This window comes from Megachile rotundata, chromosome 6 (genome assembly GCF_050947335.1).
Source record: "Megachile rotundata isolate GNS110a chromosome 6, iyMegRotu1, whole genome shotgun sequence".
NCBI lineage: Eukaryota > Metazoa > Arthropoda > Insecta > Hymenoptera > Megachilidae > Megachile > Megachile rotundata.
In genome coordinates this window covers 13,658,944-13,667,942 of record NC_134988.1, presented here as the reverse complement: position 1 = coordinate 13,667,942, position 8,999 = coordinate 13,658,944, and the positions used below count along the sequence as shown (strand labels likewise).

The following is an 8,999-nucleotide window of genomic DNA, read 5'->3' as shown; positions in this document are numbered from 1 at the left end:
AATGTCATTCGAGATTATGCAAAGTCGCGAATTAATGGCTACGGTGTTACAAAAGATACTGGAAACGATTATTTTCCCTTTCGATGCAGTTACCTATGTTTAATATGCAGATAAGTTATGTAATTGAATGTATATACTGCATGTGTTCACTGCAGAGACTACTTTGAGCTGTTAATCAATATTTCCGAATACGATTTGAATACGTACTTGATTACGGGTAGTCGTTATATCGGTTAATAAATATTGCTGGTGATTTCTTGTTATGTACTTGTTATTTAGATTCTGTGAAATGGAATATTATTGTAAGGTTAGGTTACGTAGGTTATGTTCAATTAGATCAGGTTCAGTTAGGCTAGGTTCAATTAGACTAAATTTCACATAAGTTAGGTTCAATTAGACTTACTTTAGTTAGGTTAGGTTCAATTAGACTCAAAGTAGTTAGGTTAGATTCAATTAGACTTACTTCTGTTAGGATAGGTTCAATTAGAATCACTTTAGTTAAGTTAGGTTCAATTAGACTTACTTTAGTTAGGTTAGGTTCAATTAGACTCAAAGTAGTTAGGTTAGATTCAATTAGACTCAATGCAGTTAGGTTAGGTTCAATTAGAATCACTTTAGTTAGGTTAGGTTCAATTAGACTCAATGTAGTTAGGTTAGATTCAATTAAACTTACTTCTGTTAGGTTAGGTTCAATTAGACTTACTTCTGTTAGGTTAGGTTCAATTAAACTCAATGTAGTCAGGTTAGATTCGATTAGACTTACTTCTGTTAGGTTAGGTTCAATCAGACTTATTTCTGTTAGGTTAGGTTCAATTAAACTCAATGTAGTCAGGTTAGATTCAATTAGACTCTCTTTAGTTAGGTTAGGTTGAATTAGGCTAATTCTAGTTTATAATTAGTTACTCATTGATGTCTTAAGTTTTTATTTCTTTTTCTGTCTCGTTTTTAAAATTGAACCCCTACTTTTTCCTAACCATGCATAATAAAAGACAATTTATTAATTCATATAATGTTTTGTTAGTCAAATACAGGTAGAATAAATTGAAACTTCTTGTACATATCAAAAAGCAACATACTTAAGCCTTCTCGTCATCCTTGTCTATAACATTATTTATTGCTTGGTTAACCTCAAACGTATAATAAAAAATTAATTTATAATGCTTCATTTTAAAATTCATGCACACATGTTCATGTACAAATGTACTTTAAAATCAATACTCTTACACTCTTTCTCTCTGAATTCGTGAACTTGTACAAGCAGGGTCAACCGGGCTTCCGGAAGAGCACGTAAACTGCGGGCATAAAGGCGAGTCCGTGACAGGCGACACAGTGAACATAATAAAAGTTAGTCCACACATTCAACGTGACTGGGGACGTTTGTTAATCGTTCTCCAAAAGGCGCCAGTCAACCGAGGTTACGTACCGTGAGTCAAGATCTCCTGCTTCCGACCTTGGCCAGCTGGTTTCTCTGTTCCGCATTCTAAAAATATTTACCGCGCGAGGATAGTTAATCGTGATAGACCCTGATTCACCGATCCTATTTCATCCTCTTCCGCTACTGTAACCCCGAAGTCCCTACACGTCCGATCGCTTCGACAAAACCTTACACGTTTCACAATTTCACGCTTTGGTCAGCGCTTTGATCAGATTTTCTTCTGATCGGAGGACTGTTCTTTCATTCGATAGGCAAGTACTTTCTTTCATGATTTTTTTTTATTTTTTTACTACTTATTTTTGGTGGTGACGAGGTTATTGACAGATGAAGGGATTCTATTTTAATTTTGTATATATAGTGTTCTGATAAATTTTACGAATGTGGACATCTCGTGTTTTGATATATGTTAAGAATGTGGACATCTACTGTTCTGATAAATATTAACGTGGACATCTAATGTATTGTCAAATATTATGGATGACATCCGATGTTTTGATAAATACGAGAAAATTGTACATCTAATATTTTAATAAATAGGAAGAATTCATGCAACTAAAATTTTAATAAATTTTACCAACGTGGACATCGAATATCTTCTTAAATATTAGAAACTTGTGTATCTAATAATTTAATAAATATTACAAATGCACACATCTAATATTACAAATGTACATCAATAATTTCCTAGCTTCCCTAGCAGTAATTTCCACTACCAGCACTCAGCTTCCGAGTCGATAAAACGCGAACGAACGTCGTTTACGAACCGGCAAGATTTACGACCGCGCTATATCTCCGTCCCTACTCTACGCTATATTTACAGCTCCTCGAATTCAAAGTTTATTTGGAGTTTCGAGCATCTCGTTTCCGTCAGAGTGGCCGTTTTTACGCCAAGGTTCGCAAATTGTGCACGAATGTTTACTCTCCGAAGAGTTACAACCGAATGAAATGATAAAAGGTGCGAGGATTACAGCGATGTACAACAATTTCTTAAAATTCAATGACTCACACTCGCCTTGATTCCTCGCTAACATGCAATTTCAATGTAACGCGCAGGAAGTGTAATTATAGTCCTTCTACGGAGTTTGCGATTTTTTTTCCTGATTTCAAACCGAAATCGTTTCTCGCGTACGTACACAGAGGCGTGCATAATAACATGATAACTACTTTCGTAACTCGGGACGCGTGAATTATTAATTACTGGGTTAGCGACGATGCGTATGAAAGTGTAACATACGCGGTGTGTGGGGTTTTTTAGAAAAATCGAGAAAGAGGACGCGAGAGATTCGGTGATCGAGTTACGATTCAACTCTAGGTATATTGCCAAATCGAGGGTGCATTTAGTCTTGAGGTCTTCTGACTCAGTATCGGAAGTATTCTGTGCTATACGTGGTCCTGTGCAAAAGTTTATTTATTTTTTCATTTCAATGGATAGTAAATTTATTTAGTTTATTTAGGTTATTTGCTTTATTCAGATAATTTAGTTTATTTAGGTTATTTGCTTCATCCAGTTAATTTAGTTTATTTAGTTTATTTAGGTTATTTAGTTTATTTAGGTTATTTGCTTTATCCTGTAAATTTAGTTTATTTAGCTTATTAAGATTATTTAGTTTATTCAGTTAATTCAGTTTGTCCAGTATGTTCAGTTCGTTCAGTTCGTACAATTTTTCCACCTTCTCCACTTTGTTCAATTTATACAGTCTTATCAATTTGACCAGTTTGTTCAATTCATCCAATTTGTCCAGTTTGTCAAGTTTGTTAACTGTGATCAGTTTGCTCAATTTGCCAAAGTTGTCCTATTTGACTAGCTTGTATAGTTTGTTCAATTTAATCAATTTAGCCAGTGTGTTCATTTTATCCAATTTTCCTAATTTGTTTAGTTTCTTATCTTTGATCAGTTTGAACAGTTTGAACAGTTTGTTCAAATTATTCAGTTTGTTCAATTTTTTAAGTTTGTTCAGTTTATTGAGTCTGTTCAGTCTGTTCAGTTCGTTCAGTCTGTTCAATTTGTTCAGTTTGTTCAGTTTGTTCAGTTTGTTCAGTTTGTTCAGTTTGTTCAGTTTGTACAATTTTTTTAGTTTGTTCAGTTTCTTCAAATTCTCCATTCTCTTCAGCAAAGTTTATTTATTCGAAGACGTACTTTTTTATACAATGATGATGCTATCGCGATTTCACAATTGATGTGAAAATAATGTTGGAAGAGAAGGTTAAATGTTAGCCGATTATCGAGTACGCCAACAACATATTACACATTCATGCATGAATGTTGCTAAATGAAACACTATACACGGTAGTTCCTTTCTTCTCGTGACGAGGGAAGAGAAAATTTGGAAAGTTGAGAGTTCCCAAGAATTAGTATCTTTACCGACTCACGAGCATTTTTAAACTTTCTAAATATAAAATATGCGTCGTCTAAAACAAAATATTCAAAGTGGAAAACTTTAGAAGAAATGCTAACATGTTTTATTCACGAGTCACTGTTTCACTTTCGATTTGTTCTTTTATCAAATAATTTCTTTGGATGCTGCATTAATCATTGTAAATTAATATTTATAACTATTTTATAGTATTAAATCAATTACAAGTTATGATAATATTTATTTTATTAATCTATGACAATTATTTATCTTGCAATTAAAAATTATTATATATTACATATCAGTGTTTGTTTTATTATTTTGCAAATCAAAGTTAAGCTAAAAATTAAACATGAAATAATAACATATCCCATATTTAATCATATACATAAATCTATATTTATCCTACGATCTAAATAAATATTTAATCACATTCTCGAACAATATTCTTCATCTCCATCCTCAGAAAAATAAGTCACTTCACAATGTTCCATCCAAACTCAACAGGTGATTCATTAAAATAAGCACAGATGCTTTCTTATTTTCCAGTCCATTTTTCCTATCATCCAAGCGACTGTTCATGGAATATTTTTTTCATCCACAATTTACGTCAGTTTTCATTGTAACACAATCAGTATACTCGTTTTCTGCCACAACTAAGTAAACACAAGTAGCAGTCCTGTTGTCGACATAAACGTCGCTCGACTTTCGCGAACTGCAAACGTGTCTTCTGCTGCACTGGCGAGATTACATTGAAAGTAGCTCCGTAAGCGGTAAGTGGCCACTTTCAATTGTAACGGCAGAAATCTCGCACAACTTTCCATTTCAATCCGGGATATTGTTCGGTAGGAGCTTCTTGCGCCTCCATCTTGCCCTCAAACGTCAGTGGTTCCCAACAATTTGAAATACCACAATTGTGGCCTGGATTACGGTCATCTAACTTTAATGGCTGTAGGCACGTGTGAAGGGGTCTTTCAAATCTTTGTGTTGTGTAATGTTCAAGTTTGCAGATTTGTATATTGTGGAAGATGTCAAGTTTCAAATTTTACATGTTTGCAAATTGTCTAATTCCATCTGTGGATTCTTCAGTCCCCAAATTGTCAATTTCCGACTTTCCAAATTCCTAAATTCTCCAATCCCTCTACTCTCAAATCCCAAATTCTCAAATCCCCCTACCCCCAAATCCCCAATTCTCACATTCCCCAATTCCACATTCCCCAATTCCCACATTCCCCAATTCCCACATTCCCTAATTCCCACATTCCCTAATTCCCACATTCCCCAATTTTCATATTCCCCAATTTCCACATTCCCCAATTCCCACATTCCCCAATTTCCATATTCCCCAATTCCCACATTCCCAAATTCCCACATTCTCCAATTCCCACATTCCCCAATTCCCACATTCCCCAATTTCCTCATTCCCCAATTCCCACATTCCCCAATTCCCACATTCCCCAATTCCCACATTCCCCAATTCCCACATTCCCCAATTCCCACATTCCCCAATTCCCACATTCCCCAATTCCCACATTCCCCAATTCCACATTCCCCAATTCCCACATTCCCCAATTCCCACATTCCCCAATTCCCACATTCTCCAATTTCCATATTCCCCAACTCCCACATTCCCCAATTCCCACATTCCCCAATTCCACATTCCCCAATTCCACATTCCCCAATTCCCACATTCCCAAATTCCTAAATCTCCAAACCTCTAAATCCTAAATTTCTCAAATCCCTCAAATCCCAAATCCTCCAAACCCCACCTCTTCAAATTCCCAAACTCCACCCACATCTCCAAAACCAAATCCCTCACACAAACAACTAACTCCAACGACTAAAAATAACATCACCCTCCCAATATTACAACAAAGTAATTACAACACTGTTATTACCCATAAAAATACATCTGAAACAATAGAACCATAGAGAAGCAGTGAATTTTCCAAGGAACACGGTAATAAAGCGTAGTATTTAGAAGAAGTAGTAGCTGTTGCGACGATAATTGCTTAATTACCGTCTCGTTACCGCGCTTCGGCTTCTCTCGACTGTCCAATTAAACTCTATGCCGAACTTTAATCGGCCTGATGGCCAGCCCGACTCACAAAGGCTCACAAACGCGTTCTCTAAAAACTGGTAAGCGTCCAGTTAAGCTTGTAAACGTCAACGACGATAGTTCAACTGAACAGCGTACGAAACACCAGTTTCCGCTCCGATACACGGCCTTAATTATTCCTTATAATTGCCTGGTAAATTTAATGGTTTAATTAATTCGGTGCTGTGACGTCATTGGGTGCTCAAACGCTTGTTAACGTTCCACTGTTTTTGGAACGTATTCGTGTTTTTATCGTTTGGGGTGAAAAACTTGTTGTTGAATTTAATATCGGAGATGGAAGTGAGATTTTGGCAGGTCTGGAATGGAGAAATTTTTTTGGGTTTTCGAGGGTGATTCTGGAATTTGGGGATTTTGGGAGGTGGAAAGATGAGAGTTTGATAGTTTGGGAAATTTGGGGGTTTGAGAATTTAAGGGTTTGAGAAATTAGGGGTTTGAGAATTTGAGGGGTTGAGAATTTGGGGGTTTGAGAATTTGGAGTGTTGAGAAGTTTGGGAATTGAAAAATTTGACGGTTTGAGAATTTGGAGTCTTGAGAAGTTTGGGAGTTGAGATATTTAGGGGTTTGAGAATTTAGGGTTTCCAAAGTTGGAAATTTGAAGATTTGGAACTTTCACAGTTTGGAAGTTTAGAAAGTTGGAAGTTTGAGAATTCATGGATTTGCAAATATAGAAACCTTCAAAGTCACATATTACAGAATTTAAAGATTTGAGAACCTATAAATTTGAAAAGTCATTAATTAAACAGTTTATATCCTTACAAAATCTAAAAATCCACAAAATTGATTACTTACAAATTTCCCTACATAAAATCCTGAGAACCTAAAAGTCTAAAACAACTTTACTTTCCCTACAAACTTGCAAATGCAAAGAATATATAAAAACTTGTAACACTAACGAGAACACTTGTCGTACGTTCGAAGCCATCACTACCTACGTTCAGTGACAACAGCATGTGCTCCAAGAGTTAACGCGAACAATGACCGTCAAACTAGCCGCCAATTTGTGCTGGAACAGATGTCACAGCCCTTGTGACGTCAAACGTTCGTTGTTCAAGTATCACGAAAGGGGACAGGATTTAGAGTAGAGCAATTTGCTACATGACGAAGAAAAAAATGCGTTCTCGTTCGAACGTAGGATTCGTCCGTGTCTCGGACACACTTGAAAATAGAACCGCGTACTCGAAACTCTTCAAGGCCTTGGGCAGGAAGCCGAGAAGAGGCCAATGGATTTTCGTGGCCAGGGCTACGGCATCCGGTTGCCCAATGTTTTTATCGCACACACCAACGGGCTTGTATCTTCGTAGTTGTGGAACCAACGAGGACTTTCGCTTTCGAAAGCTGCGCCACTTATCGATTGACTTTCTTCCGACGTTCGTTTTCTGCCCAGAATCTTCGCTGTCTTTTATTGCTTCCTTTTATGATATGCGTTTAATTAAATACTTTTTACTTTGCTATATTTTTTTTTTAATGTAATGAAGTCTTTTCTTGCGAATAATGCTTTGTAATTTATACAGGGTGAGTCATCTAACGTTTGCACCTCTTTGTTGTTTTTTAAGACACAAGGACATTGGTGAATGATTCAGTGTGACTCATGAAACCGATACAATTTTTGTCTTTGTCTTTTTTTTTAGAAATGAAGTTACTTTCATATTTTTAGAAAAACACCTACAACCCCTGTTGATTTCAATAAGAGGTAGATTTTGAGAATATGAAACTAGTTCAAAAAAGTGAAGCCAAGAAATGTTTTTCTACAGAAACATGCGAGGGAATGCGGATAGATGTGCGCAATTATAGAAAACGATGCGAGTACACGTTAAACGTTAGGAGGAACGCTAAACGCACCACTTACGATGTCAACAGACTTTTCTTGTTCGACTGCTATAAAGGTATAAACTACTTTATTGATCTCTGGCTGTAAAATTTTCCATATAATTCTTAATCGATGATTGCATAAAAACAAATTGACACGACATTTTAACTTCGTGTTTAATACTGTGGCTGTGGTTAATTAATTTTGATGTGCCAGACAAATCATATAAAGATATTACTGCATTACTGTATTGAATGTAACTATTTGTTCTTTCTTATCTTTTATTATTTGATATGTTTCTTCAGATAAACTCACATTGAAAGTAAAAGAAATAGATCGTTCTACAAACTGTGTTGATCTAAAAACCTGACTCTTCCCCAAAAAAATTCTCATCAATTTCCAACGTAGATTGACTTGCAAGTCTCTCAGAAAAGAAAGTTAGTTCCAGAGAAATAGAAGGGGTTAACCGTGGTGGTCTAACCCCGCAAATTGCTAATCAATCAATGTGGTTTCCATCCGAGCATCGTCTGAACTGTAGCAACATAACGCAACGGTTAATTAAGGCAATCGTCGATTACGGAGCTCCGTGACGGGAAGGTTAAACGATGAAAAACCGAGCGATCCACAGGGTCGTAGCCATAAACTTGAATCCCATCATGAATTCATTTTCTTAATTGCGTACACGAGTAAGTTTCTTGCCGCGTTCCCTGAGGTCCGCCATCTTGGCCATTTTGTTTCGCGGAGAAATTTCTAGCGCCACATGATCCTTCTTTCCCGAAGAAAATGTATGCCTCGAGATAAATCACGAACGGCGTGGCTGGCTCGTAATAATGAAATGTTATAGAGAGACCGGCTACAAATGGCAGAGGAGCCAAAGAAGTAAGAAGAGTAGATAAAATATGGCCGAACGTCTGCCACTCAGGACTCGTACGCGACCCCGGCTACCAGCGAACAACGCGTACTATGTGTGCTTGTGTTTTAAACGTCCGAATAGATTGCACTGTAATTTTCCTTCTATTTTCAATCACCTTTTTACGCACCAGCTGAGTTACAACAAAGAAAATTATCGTATTTGCCGCGGAGGAATTTTATACCGGAGAGATTTAGCGGCGGTGCTTCTTGACTCGATATGGGGCTAAGGGAATTTATAGACGAGTTTTATATCTTGTGATGATACGCTCCGGGAAATTTGTTTGTTAAATGTTCTCTGGGAATATTAACGGTTTGTTCGTCTTTCATTTTTATAGAGGGATTTGGGGATGGAGGGATTTGGAAATGTAGGGA

The 8,999-nt window shown here is 36.6% G+C and overlaps 1 long non-coding RNA gene across 1 annotated transcript; it reads right to left on the bottom strand.

Annotated features, from left to right (window-relative positions):
* Positions 1-906: 906 nt before the first annotated feature.
* LOC143264627 (uncharacterized) lies at positions 907-2,013 on the bottom strand. The gene is made up of 2 exons (XR_013038440.1): positions 1,424-2,013; positions 907-1,292 (listed from the first exon to the last, which is right to left on the bottom strand). It is a non-coding gene; the product is annotated as an uncharacterized LOC143264627 (long non-coding RNA).
* Between the last annotated feature and the right edge of the window lie 6,986 nt (positions 2,014-8,999).